Consider the following 18,771-nt stretch of genomic DNA (forward strand, 5'->3'; position numbering starts at 1 on the left):
CTGCATGTGGTATTTAACTTGTGAACAGTCTCTCTTTGTTGGGGGGCGGCCGGGTAGCCTAGTTGTTAAAGCGTTCGCTCGACACGCCGAAGACCCGGGTTCGATTCCCGACATGGGTACAATGTGTGAAGCCCATTTCTGGTGTCCTCCTCCGTGATATTGCTGGAATAGGAATATTGCTAAAAGCGGCGTAAAACCATACTCACTCACTCACTCTCTTTGTTGGGAACAGGAACGACTGGAGCTGTTCTTCATATTATCTTTTATTATGTACAACAATTTCTTTACATGTTTGTTTTACGGCAACTTGTGGTCACTAGCCGATGACTGGTAAAACTGGTACGGAGGGCGTGGGACTGGTTATATTCCCCATGGCCAGATATCTGCTGCGCAGGGTAAAGGCTGCGCGTTTGGGTTGTCGTTGCCTAGTCAGCAGCCCTTTCTTGTTACCAACCACCCTCTGGAGTCCTGCAACAGTGGAACCGACATAGACACTCGTTGTATGGTCATTGACCTGACTCGGAGCATTATAGGTAGCACAGAACTATGCAGCCTTAAGTTTGATTAATTTATTTGGGGTTTTTTCTATTCAGGTCGTAGACACCAATCACTTTGGTGAAATCCAGGAGGATTGGTGTGGTGCTGACAGATTCATGATTATTACATTTTTGTTTGTTTGTTTGTTGTTTAACGCCGCACTCAGCAATATTCCATATATATGACGGCAGTCTGTAAATAATCGAGTCTTGACCAGACAATCCAGTGACGGACATCATGCACATCAATCCACGCAATTGGGATACGATGACATGCTTCAAACAAAGTCAGCGAGCTTGACACCTGATCCCGTTAGTCGCCTCTTACGACAAGCAAAGTCGCCTTTTACGGCAAGCATGGGTTGCTGAAGACCTATTCTATCCCGGATCTTCACCGGTCTGATCATTACGCGGACGAATCTGGAATTGGAACATGGTATCTGCTGAGTCGGACTCGTTGAAGTGCGTACAACACGTGTTCCTTGACACATCCGTGACTTGCACATAATGACTCGGTTTGTGACTTGTGTGTTGATTAGGGTTTGGTGCACAGACGCTGGAGTTACCTTGTACTGTCATGAAGTCGGCGAAGTTCCAAACCATTTCACCAACCAGGTACTTGCCAATCTTGGCATCGAAGAGTTTGTGATACTCCTCTAGGAATTCCACCTGGTACTCTTCGGTGAACGAGACAGAGGGATCCTGGTAGGAGATGAACATACCTTTAACTGGGTTCTCTTGTTCTTTGTGGTGATACATACTGATACATACTGATACACATTGATACATACTGATACACATTGATACATACTGATACACATTGATACATACTGATGCACACTGATACATACTGATACACATTGATACATACTGATGCACACTGATACATACTGATACACATTGATACATACTGATGCACACTGATACATACTGATACATACTGATACACATTGATACATACTGATGCGTACTCTTACCCACTGATACGTACTGATACACACACTGATACTTACTGATATATACTGATATATACTGATACACATTGATACATACTGATACGTTCTGATACACATTGATACATACTGATACGTACTGATACACATTGATACATACTGATACACATTGATACATACTGATACACATTGATACATACTGATACGTACTGATACATACTGATACATACTGATACACAGATACATACTGATACACACTGATACATACTGATACACATTGATACATACTGATACACATTGATACATACTGATACGTACTGATACATACTGATACATACTGATACACAGATACATACTGATACACAGATACATACTGATACACACTGATACATACTGATACATACTGATACACATTGATACATACTGATACACATTGATACATACTGATACACACTGATACATACTGATACATACTGATACACATTGATACATACTGATACACATTAATACATACTGATATATACTGATATTTCTAATCAACACTGATACATACTGATACACATTGATACACATTGATACATACTGATACGTACTGATACACACTGATACACACTGATACGTACTGATACGTACTGATACATACTGATACACACTGATACGTACCTATACTCACTGATACATACTGATACGTACTGATACACACTGAAACATACTGGCACACTGATGCACACTGATACACATTGATAGACGCTGATACACACTGATACATACTGATACACACTGATACATACTGATACACACTGATACATACTGATACACACTGAAACACACTGACACATACTGGCACACTGATGCACACTGATACACATTGATAGACGCTGATACACACTGATACATACTGATACACACTGATAAATACTGATACATACTGATACGAACTGATACATACTGATACACACTGATACATACTGATACGTACTGATACACACTGATACATACTGATACGTACTGATACATACTGATACATACTGATACATACTGATACGTACCTATAAACATTGATACATACTGATACGTACTGATACATACTGATACATACTGATACGTACCTATACACACTGATACACACTGATACGTACTGATACACAGTGATACATACTGATACATACTGATACGTACCTATACACTCTGATACATACTGGCACACTGATACATACTGATACACACTTATACATACTGATACACACTGATACATTCTGATACACACTGATACGTACTGATACATATTGATACATACTGATACACACTAATACGTACTGATACATACTGATACATACTGGCACACTGATACAAACTGATACATACTGATACACACTGATACATACTGGCACACTGATGCACACTGATACACACTGATAGACACTGATACATACTGATACGTACCTATACACACTGATACATACTGGCACACTGATACATACTGATACACACTTAAACATACGGATACACACTGATACATACTGATACACACTGATACGTACTGATACATACTGATACATATTGATACATAATGATACACACAAATACGTACTGATACATACTGATACGAACTGATACATACTGATCCGTACTGATACATGCTGATACATACTGATACGTATTGATACACACTGATACGTACTGATACATACTGATACGTACTGATACATACTGATACGTACATATACATACTGATATATACTGATACGTACTGATACACAATGATACACAAAGATACGTACTGATACATACTGATACATACTGATGCATACTGATACATACTGATACACACTGATACATACTGATACACACTGATACGTACTGATACACACTGATACGTACTGATACACAATGATACATACTGATATGTACTGATACGTACCTATACACACTGATACATACTGATACGTACTGGTACACACTGATACGTACTGATACGTACTGATACATACTGATACGTACTGATGCATACTGATACATACTGATAGATACTGATACACACTGATACGTACCTATACACACTTATACATACTGGCACACTGATACACACTGATACAATTATAGTCACGATATGGCTGAAATAATGCCAATGTGACGTTAAATTTTAACTCACTCACTGATACAATTATAGTACACATGATGTAAATGTATTTCAGACCTACGGTTACATTCCAGAAAGTTGTCCATTTGCTGGCTTATCTTTTACAAAATAAGATTGGATCAGTTTCTTGAACAGTAATACCTGTTGAATCCGATGCTCGAGGGTAATGCAATTGTACTCCTCGGACATAAACAGACATTAACACCAAAGAGGTTCAATTGGAGAGAGTGAAATGCAGTATGAGTGATTGTCGGCGGCGATGTTAAAATAGGTACTGTGAGATGTCCCACGAACCCCATGTAGTCCTGGGATGGTGTCCGCTCCATATTCCGTGATGATGATGGGCTTCCTGTATTTGACCCTTGTGGCGTCAAGGTCGGTGCCCAGCTGCAGCTGTATCAGCTCCGTGTGGCCGAGGTCGCTGTACCAGCCGTAGTAGCGGTTGTAGCAGATGACGTCCACAAACTGCAACTGAAGGCAAATGGCGTCCTTGACATATTGTCAAGACACTCTGTGGCTGTTGTCATGATGCGTCATGAAGGATGGGTAGTAGTAGTAGTAGTAGTAGTAGTAGTAGTAGTAGTAGTAGTAACAACAACAGCAACAGTGGTAGCAGCAGTAGCAGCAGCAACAGCAGTGGTAGTAGTAGTAGTAGTAGTTTTTTGTTTTGTTTTTGTTGTTGTTTAACGCCGCACTTAGCAATATACAAGCTATGTGACGGCGGTCTGTAAATTATCGAGTCTGGACCAGACCGTTTAGTGATCGACATCATGAGCACCGATCAACACAATTGGGATATGATGACATGCATCAACCAAGTCAGCGAGCCTGACCACCCGAAACCCGTTAGTCGCCTTTTACGGCAAGCAATCACTTTGGTGAAATCCAGGAGGATTGGTGTGGTGCTGACAGATTCATGATTATTACATGTTTGTTTGTTTGTTTGTTGTTTAACGCCGCACTCAGCAATATTCCATATATATGACGGCAGTCTGTAAATAATCGAGTCTTGACCAGACAATCCAGTGACGGACATCACGCACATCAATCCACGCAATTGGGATACGATGACATGCTTCAAACAAAGTCAGCGAGCTTGACACCTGATCCCGTTAGTCGCCTCTTACGACAAGCAAAGTCGCCTTTTACGGCAAGCATGGGTTGCTGAAGACCTATTCTATCCCGGATCTTCACCGGTCTGATCATTACGCGGACGAATCTGGAATTGGAACATGGTATCTGCTGAGTCGGACTCGTTGAAGTGCGTACAACACGTGTTCCTTGACACATCCGTGACTTGCACATAATGACTCGGTTTGTGACTTGTGTGTTGATTAGGGTTTGGTGCACAGACGCTGGAGTTACCTTGTACTGTCATGAAGTCGGCGAAGTTCCAAACCATTTCACCAACCAGGTACTTGCCAATCTTGGCATCGAAGAGTTTGTGATACTCCTCTAGGAATTCCACCTGGTACTCTTCGGTGAACGAGACAGAGGGATCCTGGTAGGAGATGAACATACCTTTAACTGGGTTCTCTTGTTCTTTGTGGTTATACATACTGATACATACTGATACACATTGATACATACTGATACACATTGATACATACTGATACACATTGATACATACTGATGCACACTGATACATACTGATACACATTGATACATACTGATGCGTACTCTTACCCACTGATACGTACTGATACACATTGATACATACTGATACATACTGATATATACTGATACATACTGATATACATTGATACATACTGATACGTACTGATACACATTGATACATACTGATACGTACTGATACACATTGATACATACTGATACACATTGATACATACTGATACACATTGATACATACTGGCACACTGATACGTACTGATACACACTGCAACATACTGATACACATTGATACATACTGATACACATTGATACATACTGATACACATTGATACATACTGATACGTACTGATACACACTGCTACATACTGATACACAGATACATACTGATACACATTGATACATACTGATACACACAGATACATACTGATACATACTGATACACATTAATACATACTGATACGTACTGATACACATTGATACATACTGATACGTACTGATACACATTGATACATACTGATACGTACTGATATATACTGCTACATACGGATACACACTGATACATACTGATACACATTAATACATACTGATACGTACTGATACACATTAATACATACTGGTACGTACTGATATATACTGCTACATACGGATACACACTGATACATACTGATACACATTAATACATACTGATACGTACTGATACACATTGATACATACTGATATATACTGATATTTCTGATCAACACTGATACATACTGATACACATTGATACACATTGATACATACTGATACGTACTGATACACACTGCTACGTACTGATACATACTGATACAAACTGATACACACTGATACACACTGATACGTACTGATACGTACTGATACATACTGATACACACTGATACGTACCTATACTCACTGATACATACTGATACGTACTGATACATACTGATACGTACTGATACACACTGAAACATACTGGCACACTGATACATACTGATACACACTGATACATACTGATACATACTGGCACACTGATGCACACTGATACACATTGATAGACGCTGATACACACTGATACATACTGATACACACTGATAAATACTGATACATACTGATACGAACTGATACATACTGATACACACTGATACATACTGATACGTACTGATACATACTGATACATACTAATACATACTGATACGTACCTATAAACATTGATACATACTGATACATACTGATACATACTGATACATACTGATACGTACCTATACACACTGATACACACTGATACGTACTGATACACAGTGATACATACTGATACATACTGATACGTACCTATACACTCTGATACATACTGGCACACTGATACATACTGATACACACTTATACATACTGATACACACTGATACATTCTGATACACACTGATACGTACTGATACATATTGATACATACTGATACACACTAATACGTACTGATACATACTGATACATACTGGCACACTGATACAAACTGATACATACTGATACACACTGATACATACTGGCACACTGATGCACACTGATACACACTGATAGACACTGATACATACTGATACGTACCTATACACACTGATACATACTGGCACACTGATACATACTGATACTCACTTCAACATACGGATACACACTGATACATACTGATACACACTGATACGTACTGATACATACTGATACATATTGATACATAATGATACACACAAATACGTACTGATACATACTGATACGAACTGATACATACTGATCCGTACTGATACATGCTGATACATACTGATACGTATTGATACACACTGAAACGTACTGATACATACTGATACGTACTGATACATACTGATACGTACATATACATACTGATACGTACTGATACACAATGATACACAAAGATACGTACTGATACATACTGATACATACTGATACATACTGATACACACTGATACATACTGATACACACTGATACGTACTGATACACACTGATACGTACTGATACACAATGATACACACTGATATGTACTGATACGTACCTATACACACTGATACATACTGATACGTACTGGTACACACTGATACGTACTGATACGTACTGATACATACTGATACGTACTGATGCATACTGATACATACTGATAGATACTGATACACACTGATACACTCATCACCTCCATGTGATGCAGAAGGGAGATGTTGCTGAAGTTCTCATCTCTGGAACAGACCATTGTTGCCACTAGTGGGTCGCACAGGAGACACGCGCTTTGTCAAGGTTACACACAACTAAAATATTTTCCCATAGACTTTTATAGTAACGTTTAAGCAGTCATTAGCTAACACATGTACATGTTAAAAACCAGGACTAAATATTGAAAACACATGGTCAGTTTTACTTACTGGGTGGACGTATATTTTAAAAACGTATTATTCTCACACAATAGCATCCAGTCACAGCCGACAGCGTTCTCACAGCCGGACTATAGTCTTATAACGACACTCTTGATTCAAACTACGATTAAATGTCGATGGTCCCCAGGACTTCAAGTAAATGCATAACCTAGAAATTACGATTCCTGAACCTCTATCTGTAACACATTATGGCAAATATCCACTATACACTGTCCATTAAAATGGACGGCGTAAACTGGGTGTGATTTCAGTTTAACACCTATTTGAACAGTATTTCATTTATATCACGACGTCTAAGCCTACTGTGAAAGCCCAAAATGGCAAAGGACGTACAGGTTTTCCGCTTTGAGGAATCCGGGTGCACTGGTAATGTGCTGGGAGACCAAGGATCATAATCGAGGGGACACGGGCGGCCTAGTCGTCTAAGGCGCCGCGATTCGCTGTGCAGAGTTGCGTCCCTCTGGCACGCCAGAAACCTATGATTGTGGGTTCGAATCCTGGTTCGCCCCAACAGTATTCCAGTTATATCACGGCGTATCAGCTTAATGTGGGAGGAAAGCCCGAAGTGATGCAGGTCTCGGACGTTTACCCCATCGGTGAAAACCACGAGCATGGGTATGGTGCTGACAAACCTAGAAACATAAATGGGGCGAACCGGGACTGAACCCACAATCATAGGTTTCTGGCATGCCCAAGGAACGCAACTCTGCACAGCGAATGGCGGAGCCCCAGACGACTGGGCCACCCGTGCCCCCTTCATTTTGAAGCAGAGATTCGTGCGAATATTGTTTAGTTGCATTGCCTTCCAGAACATCGAGTTACATTGAGCACACGATTAAGGATGACCCACTCATCAATCCCGACCCCCGGGCTCTCATCAATGACCATGATGCCCTGCTGGTCTGCCTGGTCCATGATCTCCTCGGCGTACGGGTAGTGGGAGGTCCGGAAACAGTTGACCCCCAGCCACTTGAGCAGGTTGAAGTCCTTGGCGATCAGGGCGTAGTCCAGGCCTTTACCTCTTATCTACAGAACACGAGCATGTAAAATAATAACAATAACAATAATAATGATAATAATAATAATAAAAATAAAATGATGATGATGATGATGATGATGATGATGATGATGATGATGATGATGATAATAATAATAATCCACACCCAAGAGCATTCCCAAGGTGCTACATTATTACCCCGGTCACTCGATGTTCATTCTCATCTCCCCGGGGAGTGTACTACCTAAACTAGAGGGTAAACAGTCACATTCCCATCTCGCGCTAGCGGGTACCCATTCACGTGTGCAGCGAACAGACTCAGGCATATTTCGAACAAATTCACTTGCCCAAGGAGAAACCACATCTGCTACAAGTGCTTCAGTGTGTTTACACCAGCCGCACCACCCTGCGCTCAGCATGGCTAAATTCAGTGGTTGTACTATAGCGATCGCTGTTAGTTTGGTAGAACTAGATTGAGAGCTGCCCAGTGTAATCGTGTACGATGACACGCTCAATCACCAAGCCTTGGCGTACTTTCTCTAAGTGTTCTTCCAGCTAAGACATGCTTAATTGCTTTCACTAAACTGCTGGGCAAAAGTAATTAACACCACCGTTTGATGATGGTGACTAAAAAATGAAAGAAAAAACGGGTTGTTATCCCATGGTGATGTAGTTTATTCGGATATCAGAGTTGTGTTTTTGACCTTTTAAGTTTACAGTGTTTTGGTAAGTGTCCGGTAGCTTAATAACGTTTTGATAACGTTTGTCAATGTTCGGTCAATCTAGTTTTCAAGTTTATACTTTCTTGTGCCTGGCAGTTTAATTACTTTGCATATTACCGTGCTTATGAATATACTCATCTTAAGACTGGTGAATCTTATCTTTTACATTGAACGTTGTTGTTGCTAACAAGTAAGAGAGGCTATACTTCCATTTGCCTGGCTGTTTAGGTTTATGTTCTCTTATATACCAGGAACTGATTTGCCTTTATTAACTTCTCCTTCCTGTCCTGCTCTCTTTAAGTGGTATTTAAAATCAATGAACATAGGTTGATGTTGAATAACTTATTGACTTGTTTTAAGGTTTCATTCAGGCAGCGTTTTAAGACAAAACTCTTTCTTTTCTCTGAAAGAAATAGCGAAACCAGAGAATGTATTTTATGTTAAAGTGTGTTTATGTTTATGTTAAAGTCCCATTTATTTTTTATTATTTCAAGAGCAGATTGTTTTTAAATCCAAGGTCGCCACCAGAATATAACATGGTTGGCTTCTAGGAAGATATTAATGACCCTGAATATAATCTCTCGTTTGTTACCGCTTGGACTATAACGTTAGGACGCAGATAAGAAAAAAGTTTGTTAAAACCGATATGGCGGTACAGTCGGTGTCGTGTTGACTGCGGTATGCTTACACCCGAGTCCTCGTGTTTCGCCACGCCCTGACAGTAGAAGGGTTTGTTGTTGATCAGTATCTGGGAGTCGGTAACACGGACGGTGCGGATCCCAAAAGGCAGACGATAGATGTCTGTCCCAGTCGAGGACACTAGGCTCACCTGAAAGAATTATTCTCTTAAAAACTGGACTGAAAAATCTCCGTGGTTAGCGTAATACAGTGAAATATCTCACTTTTAAATCCGCGGGTATCCCTGCTTCGAATTGACCCCCAAAAACTTATGCTGGTCGTAAGAGCCGACCAAATGGATCGAGATTGATGGCGTGTCATCGTAACTCGTCTCCGTTGATCGTTGTTCACAATATCAGGCACAGGATTGTCTGGTCCAAGCTCGATTATTCATAGACCGCCGTCATAGAGCTGGAATATTGCTGAGTGCGGTGTTAAACAACAATCAAACCAACATACAAAATTATTGTAATGTAGCAATCTGACGTCCTTCACATGCAGCGTGTAACAGAATTCATCCACAATAGAAGTAACAACCATATACACTCTTTACTTCTTACAGGAGAACATCATAGAGGGCAGGGGCAAGGTTTGAGGTCAGGGCAATCACAAGGGCAAGGTCAAAGCAAGGGTTGAGGTTAGGACATGGGCAAGGGTTGAGGTTAGGACAAGGAGAAGGGCAAAGCAAGGGTTGAGGTTAGGACACGGGCAAGGGTTGAGGTTAGGACAAGGAGAAGGGCAAATCAAGGATTGAGGTTAGGACATGGGCAAGGGTTGAGGTTAGGACAAGGAGAAGGGCAAAGCAAGGGTTGTGGTTAGGGCAAGGGTAAAGGTTGAGGTTAGGACAAGGACAAGGGCAAGGGTTGAGGTTAGGACAAGGGCAAGGGCAAGGGTTGAGGTTAGGACAAGGGCAAAGGTTGAGGTTAGGACACGGACAAGGGCAAGGGTTGAGGTTAGGACAAGGGCAAAGGTTGAGGTTAGGACACGGACAAGGGCAAGGGTTGAGGTTAGGACAAGGAGAAGGGCAAAGCTGAGGTTAAGGTAAGGACAAGGAGAAGGGCAAAGCAAGGGTTGAGCTCGAGGTTAGAACAAGGAGAAAGGCAAAGCAAGGGTTGAGGTTAGGAGATTGGCAAGGGTAAGGATTAAGGTAAGGACATGGACAAGGGCAAGGGTTGATGTTAGGGCAAGGGTAAAGGTTGAGGTTAGGACAAGGACAAGGGCAAGGGTTGAGGTTAGGACAAGGGCAAGGGTAAGGGTTGAGGTAAGGACATGGGCAAGGGTAAGGGCAAGGGTTGAGGTTAAGACAAGGGCAAGGGTTGAGGTTAGGACAAGGGCAAAGGTTGAGGTTAGGACACGGACAAGGGCAAGGGTTGAGGTTAGGACAAGGAGAAGGGCAAAGCTGAGGTTAAGGTAAGGACAAGGGTAAGGGCAAAGCAAGGGTTGAGCTCGAGGTTAGGACAAGGAGAAAGGCAAAGCAAGGGTTGAGGTTAGGACATTGGCAAGGGTAAGGATTGAGGTAAGAACATGGACAAGGGTAAGGGCAAGGGTTGAGGTTAGGACAAGGGCAAGGGCAAGGGCAAGGGTTGAGGTTAGGACACGGAGAAGGGCAAAGCAAGGGTTGAGGTTAGGACAAGGGCAAGGGTAATGTTGGGGTTAGGACAAGGGCAAAGGTTGAGGTTAGGACACGGACAAGGGCAAAGGTTGAGGTGAGGACAAGGGCAAGGGCAAGGGTTGAGGTAAGGACAAGGGCAAGGGCAGAGCAAGGGTTGATGTTAGGACATAGGCAATGGCAAGGGCAAGGGTTGAGGTAAGGACAAGGGCAAGGGCAAGGGCAAAGCAAGGGTTGATGTTAGGACATAGGCAATGGCAAGGGTTGAGGTAAGGACAAGGACAAGGGTAAGGGCAGGGGTTGAGGTAAGGACATAGGCAATGGCAAGGGCTAGGGTTGAGGTAAGGACAACGGCAAGGGTTGAGGTAAGGACAAGGGCAAGGGCAAGGGTTGATGTTAGGACAAGGGCAAGGGTTGAGGTTAGGACAAGGCCAAGGGCATTGTTTAGGTTAGGGGTAGACAGAGGGCAAAGAATAGGATTAGAGCTAGAGCTAGGTAAGGATAAGGATATGTGTAAGTGTTAGAGCTAGGGTAAGGACAAGGGTTTAAGATAGGTGTAGCGAAGGGGTTAGGGAAAAGGAAAGAGCAAGTATAATCGTTTAGGTAAGGGTTAGAGATACCAATAGCAAGGGCAGGGGCAAAGGTTAGGGCTATGGTTACTTTTTTGCTATGGGTCTCTTTCATATTAATGTTCTAAACATGAGCCGATTCACACACAATCCCACCTTCAATACATACAGATATGCAGGCGTGCCGGTTGCCATGGTATAAGGGTACCAGAGATGGGGGTTTGTGACCGTGATCACGCCACTCATGCGGTCTGCACTGCCCACGACATTCCCTGCCTTGTCCACTACTTCCACCTTGACACTGGTGGCACCGGGACTACCTCCACTGTCAACATTGAAGTTGACCACGCCTAGGACACAACAGATGCTTTCTTATTGCGGGTTTATTAATCATCCATCTCTTATAAAATTGCAAACAGGTGATAATCCTGTCCTTCGTAATATGAGTTTATACTTAGCAGAAACCTACAAATTAAGAAATACCTAATACATTTTTGTCATGAATGAAATTATTATTTGTATTTTACTCCGGCATGTCTGATTTATCATGCTATATTAATGTATTATGGGACGCTGGCCTGTTACTAAAATACATTGTCTGTCTGTCTAGCATCATGATCAACGTAACTTCACATGTAATACTTTTCTGCAGGATGTTATAAATGAGACTCTTGACTTGTTACATCCTCCATGAAGACAGTCGTAACAATCAACTGTCAAATCATTTGTCTTACCTGTATTAATCACCTGTGGCGTGTTTATGCATGTAAACTGCGGGGCAACAAAAAGGATACACTTGAAAATGGAATTTGCTCACAAACGTACAAACTTTATGAAACGTTAATAGGCTGACCTTTCATGAGATACTTACTGATATGACGCATGTACTATCGCCCGTGATAAAATACATCACCATCGGATAACCATTTCTTGTTTGTTTCAGTTTTAGCCACCATCTAACAAGGGCGTATACTTTCTTTTGCCCAGCAGTGTATGGGTGGGTAATATTCAGAATATTTTGGTTGTATACAGTATTAGTGTAGCCACCTTTTGACGCAGCGATATCTGTGGTGATCGTGATGTCGTCGACGTATGTGTTTGGTGTCGTGTAGAGTCGTACATGGCGATGTATCCCTCCATAGTTGAGAATCCATCTGTACATTCTGCACAAAGTAACCGGCTGGATATCTGGAGCATTGAAACATTAAGTTGGAGGTGAACCTGGCAAGTGAACTGACAAAGTAGCTTGTCTTGGTTCAGAATTTCCAGTATGATACTTAGAGCGTTAGCATAGCACAGCATAGCAAAGCATAGCACAGCATAGAGGTGAGGTGAAATGGGGTTTAACCTCGCGTCCAAGATTATTGCACTTATATAGCGACGTGCATAATGCCGAGCGCCAGACCATCTTTCAACGTCTTTTGGTATGACGCGGCCGGGTATAAGCCCCGGACCTTCCCCTCTCCGGGCGGACGCTCTACCACTGGACCACGGAGGCGGTCAATATGGTATAGAATGGGTATAGCATGGTATTGGAGAATATTAAAAGCTGACCTGTCAATCAGAGGGCCTGATATGCCATGATTGTAGAATGATCTCCCAGCTTGCTCACTCACAAACCCACTCACTCACACACACACATACCCACTCACTCACTCATTCCAACTACACAGGACGTGTTACCTCGTGGTGTCTGTCTTGTAGGTGACAGAGCCGGGCGGAAGGGTGTGGGGAGTCAGGGTGTTGTTCACTGCGATTGTCACGCGGTTACTCCCGCCAAACGTGAGGAAGGAGTTGATGTTCTCCTCGAAGGGCAGGTGCCCCCCGTCGTGACGCATCACCTCCTGCGAGTTGACCCACTGTGAACAGGTACATGAAATATTTCTTCCTGCCACGCCATAACAATCACAGGACTGCCTACATATATACAGTTACATCACTACCATACAGATGAGACCGCCTACGTGACTTAGTGGATCTCAACCCAATCAAACACCTCTGGGATGAACTCGATCGACGTGTACGTCAACGTCAGAACACTCCGCAGAACGCCCACAACTGGCCAACGCGTTACAAACAGAATGGCGCTGAATTCCGCAGAACAGAATTCCTACACATATTCAGTCAGTGCCGAGGAGATGCAGAGCCGTGATTGCTGCCTGGTGCGGTCACACGAGATACTGAGTTCAGCGCAACCTTGTGGCCTTATGTGACATGACAATGAACAGTTTTCAATGACTTTGTACAACGATAACATGTGACTATCGAGCTAAAAAAATCATATTTGTATCTATGATATCAAATTATATATATCGACTTTAAAAGGTACAATAAATATACTAAAAATCTACCTGTGCGTTTCTCTTTTTGAAGAGTGTAAGTGCAACAATCTTGAACACGACCTTAAATCCCATTTCGCCTCACTTCAACTGCATATAACACTCAAAAGAAGTTAAGAAAACCAGATTTTGTCATATCGTGACAAATTAACTATAGCCATATGAAACGTGCATGCACGTGTGTGTGTGTGTGTGGCTGCTTGTACTAGTCGGACTGATGCCGATTTATAGTGCTAGCACACTCAGATACCATTCCGCAGTTTAACATGAACACCCCACTTAGACACATTAAACTGACTCCGAGCCGTCCAGTCCTTGTTTTAGCCCCTTAATGCCGAGCGCCAGACAGGGTAATAACAAGTACCATCTTTTAACGTCTTTTGGTATGACCCTGCCGGGGCTCGAACCCCGGACCTTCCTGGCGGACGCTCTGCCAGTGGACCACGGAGGCGGTCTGTATTGATGGTGAAAGTAAGGACATTATTGTTGATTCCATCGCATATGAGTAATTACACATATCCCAGGATATAAACGTCACGACTACTCACAACAACTGAGTAGTAGTGGGCGCTGTCAAATCTGAGGACAACCCTGTGTTTGCGCCAGTCCGTTGAGACGAAGAACTCTTTGTCGTACCACACCCAGCCTACGTAGTCCCTCAACGCCTTCTCCTGGGTGATGTCGTTGAAGCTGGATGGGACGGGCATCGGGATCACAGGCCCTGTCTCAATATATGACATGGGAACTACCGCATCAGTAAGGCTTGTTGGATTTTCAGGAAGCATTGTGAGAACACTACTTCATATGGCTTTGTTTGTGTGTTAGTTGATTGAAATATTAATGGGTTCTATTTTCTAGGCTTTGAGTGAGTGAGTGAGTGAGTGAGTGAGTGAGTGAGTGAGTGAGTGAGTGAGTGAGTGAGTGAGTGAGTGAGTTTAACGTCACTTTGGTTCGTACTTCAGTTATATAACGGTGTGACAGATTAATGTGGGGGATGAACAAAGGCATTGGAAACCATAATCATCGTATCCTAGTACACCTCTACAAAGATAATCGGGTGGCCCAGTCGTCTAAGGCGCCGCGATTCGCTGTGCAGAGTTGCGTCCCTTGGGAACGCCAGAAACATATGATTGTGGGTTCGAATCCCGGTTCGCCCCGATTATGTTTCAAGGTTTGTCAGCACCATACCCGTGCTCGAGGGTTTCACCGAAGTGGTAAACGTCTTAAACTTGCATCACTTCGGGCTTTTTTTCTCCCACATTAAGCTGACACGCCGTGATATAACTGTAATAATGTTAAAAGCGGCGTTAAACCCAACTCACTCACTCACTCCATAAAGTAGGGATTTTTTTATATCACCTCCAGTATACAAATTTGCTTCAAATAAACAATTGAGAATGAAATGATCCGTAATAAGAACATTATTTATTATTTGTTTCTGTTTCCATGTTTATTAGGGATGTCACAATTTCCTATTTCACTTTCTTTGTGTTGTTTGTTTGTTGTTTATTTGTTTGTTTGTTGTTTAACGCCGCACTCAGCAATATTCCAGCTATATGACAGCGGTCTGTAAATAATCGAGTCTGAACCAGACTATCCAGGGATTGACATCATGAGCATCGATCTACGCAACTGGAATGCGATGACATGCATAGACCAAGTCAACGATCCTGACCACCCGATCCCGTTAGTCGCCTCTTACGACAAACATAGTCGTCTTTAATGGCAAGCAGGGTTGCTGGAGACCTATTATACCCCGGATCTTCACGGGTCCAGTTCTTCAGTACCCTTGCATGCATCAACAACGAACCACACCGTTGTGACGCTACGACACACAACCAGCTAGATAGGTCACATCCTGGTGTTCATTACCTGGGCCTGACCCCCACATGCAGTTCTCCAGTACCCTTGCATCTGGGTGTCAGGCACAGTTAATGAGGACCCTGATGTGACCTAGCTAGCTGGTTGTGTGCCGTAGTCCACAACGGCGTAGTTCGTTGTTGATGCCGTTGTTGATGTCACTTGTATGCCTGGAGCCAGATTCGATTATTTACTGGCCGCTGTGACTTAACTTGTATATTGCTCACTGCGGCACAAAATATTATTCAGTCGCCTACCTATAGCAACCACTCAGCTATGCTTGTCGTAAGAGGCGACTAACGAGATCGGGTGGTCAGGCTCGCTGACGTAGTTGATGTATGTCATCGTATCCCAGTTGCCAAGATCAATGCTCATGATGTCAATCACTGGATTGTGTGGTCCAGACTCGATTATCTACAGACCGCTGTCATATAGCTGAACTATTGCTGCGTGTGGCGTTAAATAAAACAAACAATCACTCTTTAACGTAAATGATTACAGCGGAGATTATATTTAAATTTTACTGATATTGGTTTTGACACATTGATGGCTTCGTAGATGTGTGCCCATGTTACCAAGTAATCGAGGATTGGATGTAGATAGATATTGTCAAATTGTTAAATAAATGATTAATCATTCAAGTGAGTGAGTGAGTATGGTTTTACGCCGCTGTTACCAATATTCCAGCAATATCACGGCGGGGGACACCAGAAATGGGCTTCACAGATTGTACCCATGTCGGGAATCGAACCCGGGTCTTCGGCGTGACGAGCGAACTCTTAAACCACTAGGCTAACGACCGCCCCTCATTCAAGTCGCTTCATGGTATCATATAAAACTAGGAATAGCATGTAAACTCGGTATCAGGGCACAGTGGTGCCTTTCATAACCATTCCCTTTTATCTCGTATGAATTTCTAACATGAACATGTTCATGTTCAAAACACTTGGTCGTTATATCACTTCTTCACCTACATCCGATTGTCTCCTATTGTAGTCGATTAATATCCCTTTATACACTTAAATCTCGCTAATCCGGACGAAACTGTTTCCAGCAAAATTGTCCGGTTTCGACAACTTCCAAATTATGAATCATTGCTCCGGAAAACGTCCTTCACATTCGACGTAGTAAGCGCCCAGGGCGCTCTCAAAATTAGAAATAGGGGGCTTTTTGGAACATATTTTAGTGAAAAAAGCAGAGTGGAAAGATAAATATCGTGGTTTATGCTGACAGCCTGAAATGTTTATGTACGACAGACATATTTTTCCAGAATTTAATTGCCCTTAATTAAGTATGCACATAACACATGAGTGCGTATTATACGCGAATAAATAAGACTTGTGTACATTGAATAATCGGAAGGGGTGCTAATTGAGATTGTTCACTGGCCAACATATTAGCAAATATCGCCGTGGGCGCTTATTAGAGCGGGGCGCTTATTACGTCGATTGCGGTAGGTTGAATTTTCAGACAAGGTCGTCAGGATTAACGAGTGAGTTAATTAAAAATTGACATCGCATCGTCTGGATTAATTAAGTCCTTATTAATGGGGTTACACTGAAGTCTCAATATGGTGAATGATAGGTTGGAAAAAGAATTGCAGTGATATCCCATTGATACAATAATTACTGTGTTTACTGCCATGCGTTTGAACTGTACAAACTAGCGTGTGCTTCAGTCGAGGACTAACCTGAGACAAAGGCGACTTAAACCACTGTTGGTCAAACCCTTGGTTCCTGGAAGGTGACGCATCGGCGCGGAAGTTCCACATCCCGTCCAGGTTCTTCATGTTTCTACTCTCAGACTCCCGCGGATAGAGCATCCCCTTGCCGGCCACCCCCAGCACGACCCCCATGAGGCACACAGCTACCCCCGCCATCATCGGCCTAGGCGACATGACGGTGTGGAGCGACTGCTCACCAATTGCCCCATACCGCGGTGCCTAGGCTAACTGGAAATCGTCTTGGGCGGATAGATAAGATGCGAGTTCTTGAAACATATAAAACATACATTCACGTGTGTTTAAATAGATAAACACATGTAAGGGTACAATTACGTTGACCTTTTACTTTCACATTTTCCCATGCATGTGACTAATGTTTATACCTGATATATTCCCTCAGTGAGTGGTGTGTGAATATGGTTTTACGCATCTTTTAGCAATATACATGTACTAACAATATCGCGGCGTGGGACAGCAGAAATGGGTTTCACACTTTGTACCCATGTTGGGAATCGAACCCGGGTCTTCGGCGTGACGAGCGAACGCTTTAACCACTAGGCTACGACACCATCACCAGTAGTAGTAGTAG

General features: G+C 42.6%; 1 pseudogene; it reads right to left on the reverse strand.

The window, feature by feature from the left end:
• Window positions 1-243: 243 nt before the first annotated feature.
• Window positions 244-18,402, reverse strand: LOC124151020 (annotated as a pseudogene).
• Between the last annotated feature and the right edge of the window lie 369 nt (window positions 18,403-18,771).

This window comes from Haliotis rufescens, unplaced genomic scaffold (genome assembly GCF_023055435.1).
Source record: "Haliotis rufescens isolate VD_foot unplaced genomic scaffold, xgHalRufe1.0.p SCAF_15, whole genome shotgun sequence".
Classification (NCBI taxonomy): Eukaryota; Metazoa; Mollusca; class Gastropoda; order Lepetellida; family Haliotidae; genus Haliotis; species Haliotis rufescens.